Source organism: Miniopterus schreibersii (assembly GCF_964146895.1).
Source record: "Miniopterus schreibersii genome assembly, chromosome: 14".
Classification (NCBI taxonomy): domain Eukaryota; kingdom Metazoa; phylum Chordata; class Mammalia; order Chiroptera; family Miniopteridae; genus Miniopterus; species Miniopterus schreibersii.
In genome coordinates this window covers 22,178,365-22,195,689 of record NC_138114.1, presented here as the reverse complement: position 1 = coordinate 22,195,689, position 17,325 = coordinate 22,178,365, and the positions used below count along the sequence as shown (strand labels likewise).

Genomic DNA, 17,325 nt, shown 5'->3' with positions numbered 1-17,325 from the left:
TGCTCCTCAACACAAGGACCTTGCGGTTGCGGATGGGTGTCCAGGGTGTTGAGTAACAATGTTTAAAGCGGCTGTAGCCCGGCTGGCGTGGCTCAGCGGTTGAGCGTCGGCCCAGGATCCAGGCGATCCCGGTCAGGGCACATGCCAGGGCTGTGGGCTCGATCCCCAGTCGGGGGCGTGCAGGAGGCAGCCGATCAGTGACTCTCTCATCACTGATGTTTCTCTCCCTCCCTCTCTCTGAAATCAATAAAGATGTATGTATGTATGTATGTATGTATGTATGTATAGATAGATAGATAGATGATAGATAGATAGATAGATAGATAGATAGATAGATAGATAGATAGATAGATAGATGATAGATGATAGATAGATAGATAGATAGATAGATGATAGATAGATAGATAGATAGATGATAGATAGATAGATAGATAGATAGATAGATAGATAGATAGATAGATAGATAGATAGATAGATAGATAGATGATAGATAAAGCAGCTATAGACCTTCGGGAGAAGCTGAGGTTTCACGTGCAAGAGACAGGCCAGTATGTCAGCGAATTCCCCGCCGGGCAGAGACTCCGGAGTCGACCCTGGAGATGCTCTTTGTTAGCCCTCACTATTCAAATTTTCATGAAACAGGAGAGCTAGAGGAAGCACGATTTCAGTTACTTACCCCCACCCCAAGCGCCTTCCAGTTATTTCCAGAGAAGTATAGGAAGCAACAAAGGCCTCTGAGACATCGAACTTTCGGACACGCTTCAAGGGTGCGAACAATCCAAGAGCACAGCAAAGAAATAAAGGTAAGAACTCGGCCCCCTGGGCGGCGCGGCGTGGTGCAGTGTGCGGATGATGTGCTACCGAGCTGCGCGCCCGAAACGTGTATTATTTTATTAACCAGTGTTACCCCAATAAATTCAATTAAAAAAAATCAGTCCCCTGGCATTCGGCAATACTCACAATGAGCCCTAGGAAGGCAGAAACACAGGTGTGGGCCAAAGGAGGGTTACCGTGGTGAGTACACAAAACAGTTTATTTCTGCACTATAATTTATTAATCATTGTATTATTTATTTGTATTACGACTGTAAACCTACTTTGCCCACCCCTGTATACCACAGTTAGGATAAATTACTCTTTTTAATGATTTAACTCTGACCCATAATACCATTAGGCATTAAGGATCTTCACATATGTGTCGTCTTCAGTCAATAAAATGACCTATTGTTTGCTGGCCACTACTGCACAATAAAACTGAAGAGCCACTTAGGAATGCTGTGTCTTACCCTGTAAACCCCACACCAAATTGAGTAAAAAAGAAATATAACCAGCTCATTTTTTAAATTCTTATGTAAGAAAGTGTCCATTGGTATTTTTAAATGATTGGTGATACGAAAAGCAAAATGTGACTTTTCTTTTCAGTCTGCTGTATAGTTGATAGAGTATCTTCTCTCGGTTTAAGTCATGTTTTTTTGTTTGTTTGTTTGTTTTTTAACACTCACCTGAGGATTCCTGACCGGAGTCAAACCTGCAACTTAGGTATGCGCCTGGCTGCAAGTGAACCCATGACCTTCTGGATGACACTCCAACCACTGAGCCACCTAGCCAGGGCTAAGTCATGTTTCTTTATGTTTTTACTTTATTTTATGGTCATTTGTTATTGTTGCCATTAATGATGGTGGCTAAAGAGAAGCAGGGTTTAGGGAAGATGATAATCTAAGAGCATTTAGAGAGAAAATATTAAGAGAAAACTTTTACTTGCCGTATAGTTTGCTTAATGGTAATTAGTTTAATATTTAAAATTTCAGGAATTCATGAGATTATAAATGGACACTAAATACTTCAATTGATACAAAGAACAGCACAGAGATGATTCCCTAGTTTTTGAGAATTAAAAAAACTATGTCCTCAGTTTAAAATATTGTTAAAATGTGTAAAATCAACACATAATTGCTAAAATCAAAGACATAGCAAATTGTCAGTTATGAGGAAAATCTCAGGCCTAAAACAAACTTAGCTTAGTTTTACTCAAACACACATATAGTAAGGTTTTAAAGAATAGGTATAGTTAAATACAGACTATTTTTTTTTTTCTAGCACTCCAATGTATTGATTATGCAACCCCTTGGTACATTTGCTTATCTCATAATGATAAAATATCAAAAAAATAATGTCAAACATAAGAAGAGTTGGCCTAAAGTTGAACTTAGAAAAAAATGTCTATTCCAATTCGATTACTGCCTTCAAGTTGACAATTATATGTATTTTAAGGCAGATGTTTCCTTATATGGATGTCCCAGGTTATTAGAGCTGATGTAATTAATAAATCCACATATAATCAACTGCTCTTAATGTGATTCTGTGTTCATAAAATAATCTTCTGATAATTCAGTTTCCTGTGTAATGTTCCTTTGGTTGGAAAATATAGGCAATATGCGTGGGGACTTGTCTTATTGAGAGTTACATTTATTATTATAAATTAAAATGCAAAATCATAGCTTATATCCTTTATTTTTCAGTGAGTTTAATTATCATAACTCAATATTCCATTAGCTAAAGCAAGGTGATTATTATGTACCAGTCATTGGTAGCATTCTCTCCATATTACAGGCTCAAAAGAAACTAAATAAGAGAATTTATCCTATGTTATTCTGCTCAAAACTGGTAGAGTCATTTTGAGCAAGGATTTATACAAGAGCTGTCTGACTCCAAAATGAAACTCTTTCTATCACACTGTGATAGTAACTCTACCATAAATTACAGGTAGAAAATGATACATTTCAAAGACATTATAAGGATTAAGGATCTGAAAATACATAACGTTTGTTTTTTGTACTGTGTTCCCCATTTCAATTCTCATTCTATAGACACCACTGGCAGAACTTGTTTAGGAAAAAAAGAGACTATATATAAAAATAATAAAATGCGTATATGGAAAGAAAAAGTGACTTTCGGGGAAGGGAAATTTAGAAAAATATTTTTTTAAGATTTTTTATTGGTTTTATTTTTATAGAGAGGAAAGGAGAGGGAGAGAGAGAGAAATATTGAAGTGAGAGCCAAACATCGACTGGCCGCCTTCTGCACACCCCTGTAGAGCCTGCAACCCGCATGTGCCCTGAATAGGAATTGAACACGCAACTTTTCAGTGCACCGACGACAACCAACCAAGAGCCACACTGGCCAGCGCAGGAAAAAAAAAAATTAAGATAGTAATGACGCTCAGTAAATTGCCTGTGTTTTGATTACTGCCTCTAATGCCAGAATAGCAAGCCAAGTTAAGCAATTAAACCACCTGAATTTCTAATAACGTGATATTTTATATTTTGTGTATTTTTATTTGGCAAATATCTTACTTAATACATCAGTGGTCATTTTTTCCTAACAGAATACAACACTCATTATTATGGAAGTCAGCTGTAAAAATATGAATCATTTAACAAAAATTTGCAGTCCTGAAAATTAGAATATGTATGCATTATTGATAAATATATGCTTATAGTATCAAAAATATGGAGTTATTTCAGTATTTTAAAAGCCCGATATGAAGATATTAAGCAATAGCTGTTGAAACAAGGAGAGGGGTATATATCCTTTATTAAAACCATGTTTTCTATTTTGTTCAAAGAACTAGCTGGTCTATAATGTTTCTTAAATTTCTTCCTGAAATGCTGAAATAAGTCCCAGGAAAAAAATTTACGGCACTGATAAGGTAAAGCTGTCACTTTTTGATTTGGTGATTAAATATATCATCTCTCTGTCTATTAACCACAGTAGTTCTGTCACAAATCTTATTTCTACTTACAATTAATTAAGCAAAACTAAAATATCTAAAGCTACTACAAATCAAATTTAACTTAAATGGCTACAATAACTTAAACAAAGATAAATGCAATGTCTTTCTTATGCTTCATTACTTCCTCTAATTCCTTTAAGACATTTCTATAGGAGAGGTTCTGAGGGTGGGGAGGGAAGGCATGGCTATTACTATCCCAATTAAACTACCAAAATAATCACTTAATCCACAAGTGGTTCCAGGGCTGGTTCTTTCCACTTATTCCATTCCCTTTGTGACCTCAATCTTTTAACATGAATTTGAAAATATATATGATACAATTGTTGCAGTCTGGTTTCTCTTGAACTTTAAACCATTCATCAGTTCTGATATACAAAGGTAATCTTGATTTAGGAGTCTATTTAAAGAGATGGCTAAACAGTAAACTAATTATTTAATTACAGATTTAAAATATGTCATATAGTATGTTCCAAGATTGTATTGTTTTGCCACCATGGTAACATTTGAATGCATACAAAATAATTCTACACCAGGATAAAATCCTACTTTTTGGTTATGGCAATTTATTTTCATTATTTCATGACTTCACTCCATTTTATTGCATTCCTGTGATTTTTTAAAAAAATATAATATCCCTAAAAGCTCTTACAGTTTGTTCATAGAGAGCAAACAAAATTTATGACAACTAGGCCAAGCAATCTTTTAAAATGCTAATGTTTATGTCTTACTTATTTCCATGGTTATTCAGGAATTTTTTTTTTTTTTAAATCCTCACCAAAGTATATTTTTTACATTGCCTTTCAGAGAATGGAAGGGGGGGGGGGAGAGAAACATCAATGTGAGAGACACACATCGCTCAGTTAACCTCCAGCAAGCACCCCAACTAGCACCAAGCCTGCAACCAAGGTACATGCCCTTGGCTGGAATTGAACCTGGGACCCTTCAGTCTGCAGGCTGATGCTCTAACCCTGAGCAAAACCAGCTAGGGCAGGAAAATATTTTTTCAGCCAATTATACAACTTAATAAAGGACTTATTTATTGCTTTTTAAAAATATATTTTGTCTTTGTATCCAAATGAACATGTTAAAATATATTACTGAATTCTGAAAACACTGGGAAATTAATTATAACTTTGTGTGTTTTTTCAGCTTGGAATTTTGTTTGAAAAAGAAAATGTGTCACTGGTTTGTTAGCTTTTCATTTACTTTTGAATAGGTTCAGCATTCAAATAATTTATCAGTTGAAGCTACATTGAACAGTATACACAGGGAAATCTCACTACCATTGTCGACACATACCCCAGTCTCCCTTCCTCCACCACACACACACACACTCTTTTAGGGAACACTGTCTCTCAGTTTACTTTCTGTAGTATTTCTTTTGTGAAAATGCAAGAAAATGTATATGTGTACACTGTTCTTTTTCTTGCTTTTTCACTTATTAATGTATCTTTGTGAAAAGTCCGTATCAATCCATAGCTACCTTCCTCACTTATAACTGAGAACCTCTCTATTATTTGGTATTTACTATTTGCTACCAGGAATAAATAGCTTTTTCACCTCCTTCCTGCAGTAGATGTGCATGCTGCTTAAAGTCTAACATCTGGTAAGTTCTGCTCTGCAGTTCTAGCACTTGACTTCTTCAAAGTCCATTTCCACACAGGCAGGTGGGAATGCAGGCGGGCGCCACGCTGCATAAAGGTAGATAAAGTAGGTGGGACCGGGGAAAGCTAGCGTCTGGCGCCACAGAGAGCAGGCGTGACTGCCAAGGTGCCCCCGGCCACAGAGGCCCGCTGAACACACCACTGGAAGGGCCACGAAACAGACCCTGGCCCCGAGCCCCGCTCTCTACTATCTGCAGGAAAACGTGGCAAGGATTCTCAGATGACTGCATGCAAATGGCCACTTCTTGGCGGAGGAAATGGCCTTGTACAAAGAGGCGACCTCTGGGCCCCCAAGGCTGTTAGCAGCAGGTTGGTCGGTGGGTTTTCTCACCCTGCCCACCCAGATCTCCCGAGCCAGCACCTCGCCGAGCGATTCCACGGGGAGGGATGAGCCTCCGAGCCGCCGGAGCTGGTCTCTCTGCACTCGGTGTTTTGCTTTTTCCGTGAGTATTGCAGCTTATTCACAGGCAGGAAGAGAAGAGTGAAAATGAACCGTGGAGGCTGGGCCGCCAGCTAAGCGCCCTCACTGAGCAGCTGTTTCTTGTATCTCAGCCCCAGCATGAGATCCAAATCTGAGCCTTAGTAAAGTTTAAAACACTGGCCCCACCAGGTCATTCGCAAACAGTTGAAGCTGGTTAAACCAGGAGTAGCTACCCTCTCTACTGAATAAAATCATTTTATGGAACCCCTTACTTATTCATACGTTTCTCTACTTAATTTGTTTTTTATAAATTATACTATTAGCTTTTCCTTATATATAACCTTCCTCACACTTATGGAATAAAGTGTATTTAATCACAAATAATTTTCTTATTGTACTATTAGAGCTGATGTACTTTGGTATCTTCAGTCGTAAGGATAATGGGTTTCCAGTTTCCAGTTTTATCCATTTTTACCAGATTCTATTACAGTTATTTATAAAATTAATTGAGTTGATTGTCTTCTATTTTCACAGTCTTGCATTTTAACAGCAATGGAATAATCCATTTCACATAATATTAAAAAAAAAAATTAAGCCATAAAAGTATCAGGCCTTTCTATTTATTTGTAATGGTAAAATTTTAATGTTTTTTCCAAACTTTGTTAAGAACTTTTTTCATCATCTTCATAGTTTCTAAATCTTCTTGGGGTAATACTAGAATAACATTATTTTTTCTTAAACTTTCTAATCCATAATGCAGTTTGCCTTAATGGTGTTTGCATAATTACATATATGCTGATCCTTCTACAAGTTTTTAGTTCCATTCACCTTTATTAACTCAGTCTTCCTACTTCCTTTATTATGATTACATAGTTTTGTTTTTAACCTAATTTCTCAAAATATAAGCTTATTTTCAACACCTTTAATGAGGTATAATTTTATACCATATAATTCACTATTATAAATGTAAAATACAATTATTTAAAATATATTCAGAGTTGTACAACCACCACCACAACCTGGTCTTAGAACATTTCCATCAGTTCCCCACATTTCATCAATCCCATCATTTAATCCCAGATCTAGATAAACATTGATCTGCTTTCTTTCTCTAAACATTTTCCTTTTTCTAAACATTTTCTATAAACAAAATCATACAATATTTAGTATTTGGAGTGGCTTCCTTCAGTTAGCATGTTTCTGAGTTTAATCCATGTTGGAATATGTGTTAGAATGCTGTTCTTTTATTGATGAATACTCCTCCACTGTTTGTGTCTACCACATTGGTTTATCCATAACCCAATTAATGGATATTTGATTTGCTCCAAGTTTCAACTGCTATGGATAATGCTACTATGTACGTTTGTATATAAGCCTTTGTGTTGACATATGTTTTCATTTCTTTGGGGTAGATACCTAGGAGTGGAATTGTAGGGTTCATGGGAAGCTGATATTTAACTTTTTAAGAAATTGTCAAATTATTATTCAAAGTAGCTTTACAATTTTACATTCACAACAGTAATGTATGAGGGTCCAGTTTCTGTAATTCCTCCCTCAGCATTTGGTATTGTCTGTCTTTTAGATTATAGCCATTTTAGTAGTAATAGTCTCTTATTATTTTAATTTTCACTTCTCTAATAACTAATGATATTGAGCAACCTTACATATGCTTCTCATTGTTTTTCACCTTTGTTCATGAAATGTCTGTTAAAGAACTTAAGTATTTTTAATATTGGATTGTCTTATTAAAGTATTAGTTCTTTACTTTTCCTTGATATAACTCCTTTATGATATATATGTTATAAAAATATTTTTCCAAGTTTCTGGCCTGTCATTTAAATGAAATCCAATTTATCTTTTCCTTTATGGCTTGTACCTTTGGCACATTATCTAAAAAATGTTTGCCTAAAACATCATTTTGAAAAATTTTTCCTACATTTCTTTCCAAGTTTTTAAATTTTAGAACTTACATTTAGGTCTATAACCTGTTTTGAATTTATTTTTGCACAAGAATAAAGTTAAGAATCTAAACGTTTATTTTCTTAACCACATACATTTGTATATATACAATTATCCTAGTACAATATGAGGGGTATTCATTTTTATTTTATACTTTAATATCAAATAAAAATGAAATGCGCAAAGGGTACTCTTACAGGATTAAACATACTCCAACTATTTAAACCAGGGGTTTGGAATTCAGATCTGTATAATCACGACTGGGAGTCACTGGAAGACTTTAAAGTGATTTTACTCACATACAGATTCATGTATGGAAATAAACCACTTGCATAGGTTCTTTATATACATAATCTCAAAATTTAACTGCCCAAATAAATTTTAAAAAGGAAACATTTAAAATCTGCCATTGAGGAAAATTTCACCTCCATCCTTAATCATGTTGCCTTACTTCAACTAAAATCCTTTTCAATATTTTGAAGGAAAAAAAAGTACTCCTAAGACAGTTCTGAAATCAGTGATGCGATTCTTGCTATATACCAGTTTCTTTTTCTGAGGGATTATTCTGTGTTCTCGTACTTTTGACATTAACATCATGTTGTTCAGATTTGTTCAAGGGTTCAGATTCTCTGAACTTAGGTTTATGTGTTTTCTTCTTTGCTTCTTGCAAATTATTTTCCTTTGCAAGCAATCTATAGTTTAGAGCATTGCCAATGAGCAGCCATGCACCTGATAAGAACACAATAGCTCCACAGTCATAAACATATATCTATATTTTTCAGTTTCATCCACCAATTTACCAGCAAGAGGAGGGCCAAGAAGAACTGGGTGGCACTCCACAATTGGGACGAGTCCCACAGCACTGGCAAGTTTCAAAGAGGACACTGCTAAACCCCCCAAATCCAAGACCAAAATATACAGTATAAAACTCCAGGCCTGTGTGGTTCTCTGCCAGTGGGCACGAGAGATGACACACTCCCATGAACATAACTGCAAAACTGAGGAAGTACTGGATTCAAGGTCAAACAAGTTTGGAGTTTTCAATTAATTCTACAGAAGGCCTAGCAAACATATCAACAAAAGGCGTAACAGATAGCAAGAAGGCCGCAGACTACTCATCAATCCCTTGTCTCAGCATATGGAGCCAAGAGTATAATGGGGCCAAAAAATCATAGAAACATAACACTTCCAGATAAGTATATCAGAAGTCCCCTATGCTTGAAAAGGGAGAAATCTAAATACTTTTTTTTTCCACATTGGTTTCTTCCTGTGGCTTTTTCCCCCCCACACCTGAATCATACACTCTTACACCAATCTTATTTTTAGACTTAGCAGTTTGTTTGGGTCCCACAGTTCTCATGAGGGACCCAGCCACACACGCACTCAACAATACACCTCCCCAAATCGAGAAGCTTCCTTGCCATCTGTAAGTATTAAAAAGGAACTGACTGAAATGAGCTAAGAAAACAAGACTTCCTGCCAAGGCGAGCCCATTCGCCATGGGCCATTTCTTCTGGAAGTATCTGCCAGTGATGGTTAGGTGGGCTGCAGGTTGAAGGCCAGACCTAAGCCTCCAGTGAAGCCACAGCGAGGTGAAGCTCCACAGGCCGCTACCCTCAGAGGCTGCAGCCTAATAGGCCTCCTACCGTCACCAGGGCCAGCTACCCTTCCCTCACCCAAACACGACGCACCCGGCCTCCTGCTCACGTAGCAGCCTGCACAATGGGTGACAGCCATGCCGTCTCACTGCAGGTAGTAGTGAGGGTTTGCTGAATTTCTCTGAAAAATACTGCGATGGCTTGGGGGATCGTATGAAAGTCCCATGGAGATAAAAGACGCTACAACCACCTCCATCCTCCATCAGGCGGCGGATCGAGTGGTGGGCCACCTGTGGGGGCGTTTCTGCGCTTCTATTTAAAATCCAAGCCCCCTGTGGACAGACTCCCCACTTGAACAGGCCTCCCTGGTGTATATGTGGGATTGTCAAGCCCAGTCGCTATTCCTGGAAGTGTGGTATTTGAAGGCAGTCCAGAGGAAGGGAGGCAGAGCAGACTCTGATTAGCTGGCATCCGACACAGGACGGGCACTGCAGTTCTCTGTCCCCACTTGCGGCGGCACGTTCGCCTCGCTGTCACCCGGTGAACGGAATTATTTATTTATGTCCCCTGACAGATGTGTCCTCACCCTCAGCCAGAGGTGGATGAGGTGGCGGCAGGGGGAGGGGAGGCACGGCTGCTGAGCACCCCTTACACTAAGTGTTGATTTCTTGTTGTGTAGGCCCTGCACCTTTTTCTTTTAATAAAATTATTTGACTTTAAGTTTATTTTATTTTTTAATTGCATTTATAAAAATTCTTCCTAAATTATTTCTAACAATAATTTTCCACTTAACTCCTTGGAGTACGCTTTTTGTTGTATCCTAAAGCTTTTGCTATCAGGGACTTGACTGTTTATGATATTTGTATATTTTATAGTTTCAGATTTTATCTTTGATCCTGGATGTATTTAGAGAATAATTCTCAATTTTGAAATTGAGCTTTACTACAATTAAAAGCATTAATCCATTCCTCAGTTACTCTCCACACATATATTTTTATTTCTTTTTAAAATTAGGGTCAATCAGAAGACATATCTTAATCATGTATGTAATCAAGTACATACTAGCACTGGAACATACAGATTGAATGCTACATGGGTACAACTGATGTGACTACATTTCCACCAGAGAACTAGGAAGTCCTATAAATCAGTACTTCTGATAATCCTAAGAACCCAGAACATGGAAGTCATATTCTATCTGTGATTATGCTTATTTAGATTACCATGACAAATTATTTTTACATAATTGGCAAAGAATCGTTTTACTTCTGCTGCAATAAAGAGAAAAAATAAGTGCCATTCAAGATATTCTACTAAACGTGACAGAAATATCAAGACAGCAGAAAATTTCCTCAAGGTACTAAATTATGAATAACCAGAATGTTAGCCATGAAAGTCAGTATACATTAAATTTTAAAAGTACCAGCAAATAGAGATTCACTTGCTGGTAATAGAGATATTAATTGTAAATGATAGACTCTGAAAAAGAAGTAGGTAACATTTTCAAAAGAAGCAAGTTACATTTTCAAAATCAGGAAACAGATACATATGGAGAGATCAAAAGTAAAATAATAAAAATTAAGAATGTTTTAATAACAAGGTATACTTTTGATGTATATCTTACAGTATGAAGTAAAAATAGTAAACAAATGTCTCTGGATCCATTGTGTACCAGAATGCGTTATAGATCAAAGCCTAATGATTTGTAGAAATGTTTTTGTGTGTTATAGTTTGCTTTTGGCTCTTTTTAATTTTTTCTGTTAACCCTCTGGGTTTTTTTTTTTTTTAATCTATTTATTTATCATCTTTAGTTTATTAAGTATATGTGTTAGCTGATTTAAAGTCCTTGAATAAAATGCCAACATCTGGGTCGTCTCAGGGCTGACCTCTGCTGATAGTATTTTCTTCACTGAATGGGAACCAGGTTCCGATCGATCCCGAATCAGTGTGAGTGTCATGTTGCAGGGATTCTGGATTTTGAAATATTTCTTCTAAGAATGTTATTGATTTTCTTTTAACAGATAATTCTCTGGTTAGGCTGAAATGACATATTCTGCCTCGCCTCTAGTGGGCAGCAGCCCAGACCTGTTCAGCTCTTTCCCACTCAGTACCGGCTGCCCGGGCCTGCTGCAGGCTGGCTTCACCCGCCGGGCCTGCGGCGGGAACGGACTTTGTGCTCTGATTTCCCCGCTCCCAGTCTCTGGACTCCCCTCTTCTGGGACTCCCTCCGTCTTCGTTTCTAGTACATTTGCTTACCCCAGGTTTTCTCTTGGGTACTACGAGGACAGGCTGTCTAGGGTAGGTTTAGGTCCTCTGCAGCCAACCTGGACTGCAACCCCCCTTTGCTTGCGGCCCTTAGAAGCGGGAAGCGCCTGCTCCGCCAGGCCTGTCCGAGGGCTTCACTCCGCCTCGAAACCTGCTCCTACAGGGGCCTTCGCTGTCCCAAAAGACATGTACACGCACTCTGAATAATTATAAGGCAGTGTTTATTAAAATACACTTCAGCGATTGAAGTGTCTATGCATTTTGGGGACACCCTGCACTTGTGTGTGTGTCTGTGCCCATGCCTGTGCCAGTGCCCGTGTCCGTGCCCGTGCCCGGGCTGAACCGCGAGAAGCTAATGCCACCGTCCCAGAAACGAAACTTTTGATCATTAATCTAAAGAGCCCACAGTCGCTATCTTCACGTGTGAGGTCAACGTCAATCTAATACATTGAAACACGATTCAAAATACTTAGCGGGCAACAAAGAACGTGCCAATCACCGTCGACGTTCATGGTCACTGTCCAAGGCCCATTTTTCTTGCCCGCAAACAAATCCAGCCTCAGTTCTCCTCTAGTACCGATCCCCGTGTTGTACCTTTTCATTTAAAATTGAGAAAAACTCCTTAGGACTAGGCTTTTTAATCTTACTCCTGACGCTCAAGTCCCCCGTCAAAGAACTGAGTCTCCTGTAGACTCAATTGGCTATCTTTACTTTGAATGACTGAAGTAACATACACTTACCGCAAACGCTCTCCCACATCCCAACAGGTCTTTTGGAATCTCAGTTCTAGCACCTTCACAAAAAATAAGCCTAGAAATTTGTCTTGGGCTCCAAAGGGCTTTTGTTTTAGTGACTCTGAGGAATGTCTCCTGATATTTATTTTCAAGGGTTGGTTTTGATATTAGCTGTGGATCTTACTGGCAAATAATTATCAATGACATTTTCCCATTTACCAGAAGCTACTGCCAAGGACAGTGGCTCCAAAAGACAATTTCCATCAGTGGCAGGTAACAGCAGATCCCACTGTTAGAAGCTCCTTGCTTTAGCTCTGGGCAGTAATCCTGTCTGTTGCTTTTCAAAGTTTACTAGTATGTCTTTCCCCCTGAATATTTTATATGGATTTCAATGTCAGGAAAACTCCATATTAATTTTTCAACACTGCATCTAAAAAGCAAAATAGCAATATAGGCTAAGTTCCTAGTACAGCTATAGTGCTGAGTTCTTTTAGAGGAATATGTGCAGATTATCTCAAGCAGGGGTTGACCCACACTTTCTATAAAGAGCCAGACAGTAAATATTTTAGGCTTGTGGATCATACAATTTTTTCACAGCTACTCAACTCTGCCACTATAGTATAAAAATAGCCAATAAAACTTTATTTAAAAAAAAAAAACAGATAGCAGGCAAAATATGGCCATGGGCTGTATGTTGTCAACCTATAGCTATATGCTCTAGAGTTACAGTGCAAAACAATTCCAAGTCACCTTTGCATTTCTCCAGTATTTTATTACTGTACCCTAAAGCAAAACCCAAGTCTGTAAACTCATATACCTCAGGAAGAATTCACATGTATCTTAACAGTGACTTCCTAGGTAGTGACATAAGGACCCATTATTTTCTTCTGTGATCTCCTAAATAAACTGACTAGAACACTTGGCAAAAGATACAGATTACAAATTACATACTCTACTACCCCATTGGTCAATAAGATATCTGCGTTAAATTTGTCTCACCAAATTAAATAAACCAAATTTCACGTTTGATTTTTAGTGTGCCATCATCCTATAGAAGTTATATCTTAAGGAATAAAAGAGACAACTGTGGCTTAAAAAAAGACAAACTAATCAGTGGAATAAAGTCCAGAAACATGCCCACACATGTTCTTTATCTATCCCTCCTTCAAAAGAAATGACACTGTAGCACTGCAGGGAATGAGTGATCATTGTAATAAACAGAAATGAGTAAACTGGACATACTTTGGGGGAAAATGATATAGATGCTTATTCCATACCATACTCAAAAGTCAATTCATAGAAGCTGATTATCCAAAATAATAAAGCCTTTAGAAGCAAATATAGGAGAACATTTACATAACCTTGGGACAGATAAGAAGTTTGATACATCGAACTATAAAAAAGTTACTAACTTCTGTTTATCCAAAGACATTGTTAATAGAAGTATACATCAACTCCTGGTGCTGAAAAAGTTTGCAAAGGACTCATAATCAAAATATATAGAGAAGTGTAACAAGAAAATGACAGCACAGTAAAAAAAAAAAAAAAGAGGCAAAGCACTGAAATGACACTTCAGTATAAAAGTTATCCAAATGGCCAGAAGAACACATTTTAAAACATTTAAATTCATTAGTTATCAAAGTTCAAAGTCAAATCTTAAGAAACTATTACATACTCACCAAAATGGCTAACGTGACTAAGAAAAAAACAAACAGACCTCAAGCGGCTGTAAATTCTAGAGTAACTGGTACTCTCAGACACCGCTGGATGGCATGTAATTTGGTGCAAACATTTTGGGGAAAAATTGACAGTTTATGTGAAAGTTAAACATAAACAACCCTATGATCCAGCCAATCCAAGTTTTCATGTGGGCTTGTGTGTATGTCCAACAGAAATACATACATATGATCAACCAAAGACATGTGTTAGAATATTCACAGCAGCACTACTTACAGCCTATAACCTAAAACTTTCCAAACTCCATCCGGGTTTCATGGATAAGTACATTGTGTTGTGATTACACAATGCCATACAATGTCATGATAAAAATGATCAGTCTATAGATACACAATAGGAATCAATCTCACAACTTAAATTTGAACAAAACAAGCCCTAACAGAAGAGTCTACACACACACACACACACACACACACACACACACACACACACACATTATAGGTGTTCAAAGGTAATTCACTTGCTTGTACTTGGAGACCTAATAAAATGGTATTTGCAAACCATTTACTATATACACTGCATTATTACTCTGCCCGTGGTCACTTAGATGCAGGCCAAACTGGAGATACAGGTATAATTGATGAAACTCAGATGCACCTTCTGTATGTTACCAATGACAATGGTTTAGAAAACTGACACTATCAATGGAGCCTATGTATGGTCTGACAAATATCAGTGTCGCCCCAAACCATAACCATTATACCACATAGTTATTTAAACTATATAGGCCTCTGATTACAAAACAATTCAATAGAACGCATATATGGAGATTTGTAATTTCCAGTAGTGATGGATGGATGTGGTTTATAGGGACAAACAGGAAAGTACTGGAGGGAAATGTCTGAAACCTGCACACAGAAGATGGACTGGATGACCCATGAAGCACCTTTCCATGTGTCTATGGTCCCAGGAGAATGATCCTGTCCATAAACCAGCAATTATCAGGGGAAGGAGGGTGCCATAAAATGAAGACATAAAACAACTTGAAAAGACTAAAGCTTTTTCTTTTTGTCCTGGAGTCATTGTTCTCCCCCCCCCCTTATGAATTACAAAAAGATAATAAAAACTAAGAGCCTGTAAGGGAGATGTGCACATAACATTTGCATTGGAGTTCACATATATTTGGAATTACAGTTTAATAAACATGTCTCTAAAGAAAAGTAAAAATATAATTTTATTATACAATTATATACAGGTACTGTTTTAATAATGAAGTACAATTCACCCTTAAGGTGGCCTTGATAATTAGAGGCACGTGAAACACACATAAATGGCTCTGATGGCACACAGGCGCGAGCACACACACACACACACACACACACAAACTTTTCAATTATTTGTCAACATGAAACCTACTGAAGCTGAAAAAGAAAATCTTATTTTTAATATAAGTACTACTCGTTGGTTGGTGTGCTACTGAGATGTCTCATGTTCACCTTCAGAGAGAACGAAACCTAAGTAATAATTCTATGTATGTACACATGTAGACACAGATAAATAGGACTCCAGTGCCAGGCATTGGTCTAAGTCCTTTACAAACGTGCACTCATTTAAACCTTTCCAAAAGCACTGGGAGGTTGATGATGAGGAAGATTGTGATTGCTATTACTACCATTATCATTATAATGTTAAAGATAAACCTGGAGGCACAGAGAAGAAATTAGTTATGAAAATTCCCCAAGGCCACAAAAACAGTAAACGGTAGGGCTGGACTTTAAAACCAGAAGATTATGCTCTGAACCTCTATACTGTGCTGTCTCTTACTGTGGCTAGCAGTGGCATGTGCCTGCTATTGTTTAGAAATTATATCGAGGGAGCAATAAAAATAGTGCCTCATTTAGGAAATGGTCTGGGGAAAAGCGTACTTGATTTGAAATATTTAGCCAGATTTTATTAAAACCTTTATACCTGGAGTGCGAAAATTTTATGCACTAAAGAAAGACAAAGCTATTCAAAATATTCTAAAAATTCAGTCTGTAGTATGCACCTGCATACTAGGGACAGGTAGGATTCATCTTTGGAAATTAGACTAACCTACTTTGCGGGGGGGGGAGCATGAAAGCACAAGTTTCATAGACCTTGTTAAAGATGGGGCTCAACTTCGGTTCAAAATTATGACTTAAAAGCTTTAATAATTATTTATTCAAAAAAATTTATTAGGGGACATCTGATTCTAGTAGATGAAATAGACACCTTATTCCCATACACCTGTTAAGTACAACTAAAAACTTTGATGTTATATATACAACAAATATTAAAATACTTTAAAAGATAGAGTGAAAAAGGCCAACTGGATAGTCATTTTGAGACCAAGAAACAATGTGGTGGTGAGTTAGCCTGGCTCTTTACCCTGCCTCATAAGGAGAAGAAGCGGGCAACAGGCTTAAATAACCTGGCAACTGTCTAAAAGGGCAACAAGCGGAATCCTTGTGATGACAGAAATGTTCTGTTATCTTGACTGTGTCATTTTGCAAAATGTTACCATTGGGGAAACCAATGAAGGGTGCATGGGATCTTTCTGAATCATTTCTTACAACTGCAGGGAATCTACAGTCATCTCAAAATTAAATGGTTACTTTAAAATATTTATCAAATGCCTACTATGTGCCAAGTATAATTATAGGTGCTAGGAAATAGCAACAAACAGCAACAACAATAAAACAGCTTCTCGCCAAGAATCCGCAATCTAGTAAGGGAAACAGACAATAAACAAAGAAATGTAACATCTCAAGTGGCAAAAATGAAGGCAAAAGCAGTGAGCGTAAAGAAAGAAGGAAAAGGCGCTATTTGTAGATGGCATTCAGGGATGCTATCTTCTAGATCAGGGGTGGGAAACATCTGGCCCTCAGGCATTTTACGGCCTACAGAATCATTTGGTCTGGCCCTGCCAAGGCAACTGCAGGCAGGACTTAAAACTCAATAAATCTAGGAGCTTTTTTCATAGCTAATTTTTAAGTTGATAATTTTGTATGGTCCACAAGTGATGTTACAAATAGCCAAATGACCCGTGGCAGAAAAAAGTTTCCCCACTCCTGTTCTAGAAGGTGGTATTTAAGAAATAAAGCTAATCAGGTTTCTAGGGAAAGAGCAAACCAGAAAGAAGTTAATCCAAAAGCCTTGAGTTGGGAGTGGTTCCTGGCATGTTCGACAAATAC

The 17,325-nt window shown here is 37.5% G+C and overlaps 1 protein-coding gene and 1 pseudogene across 3 annotated transcripts in view; both read right to left on the bottom strand.

Annotated features, from left to right (window-relative positions):
- The window catches only part of CTNNA3 (catenin alpha 3), a 1,199,527-nt gene that overhangs the window by 130,352 nt on the left and 1,051,850 nt on the right, over nucleotides 1-17,325 (bottom strand). The window lies entirely within an intron of this gene.
- Nucleotides 8,369-9,573, bottom strand: LOC308567223 (monocarboxylate transporter 2 pseudogene; annotated as a pseudogene). The gene has a single exon. The product of its transcript is annotated as a monocarboxylate transporter 2 pseudogene (transcript).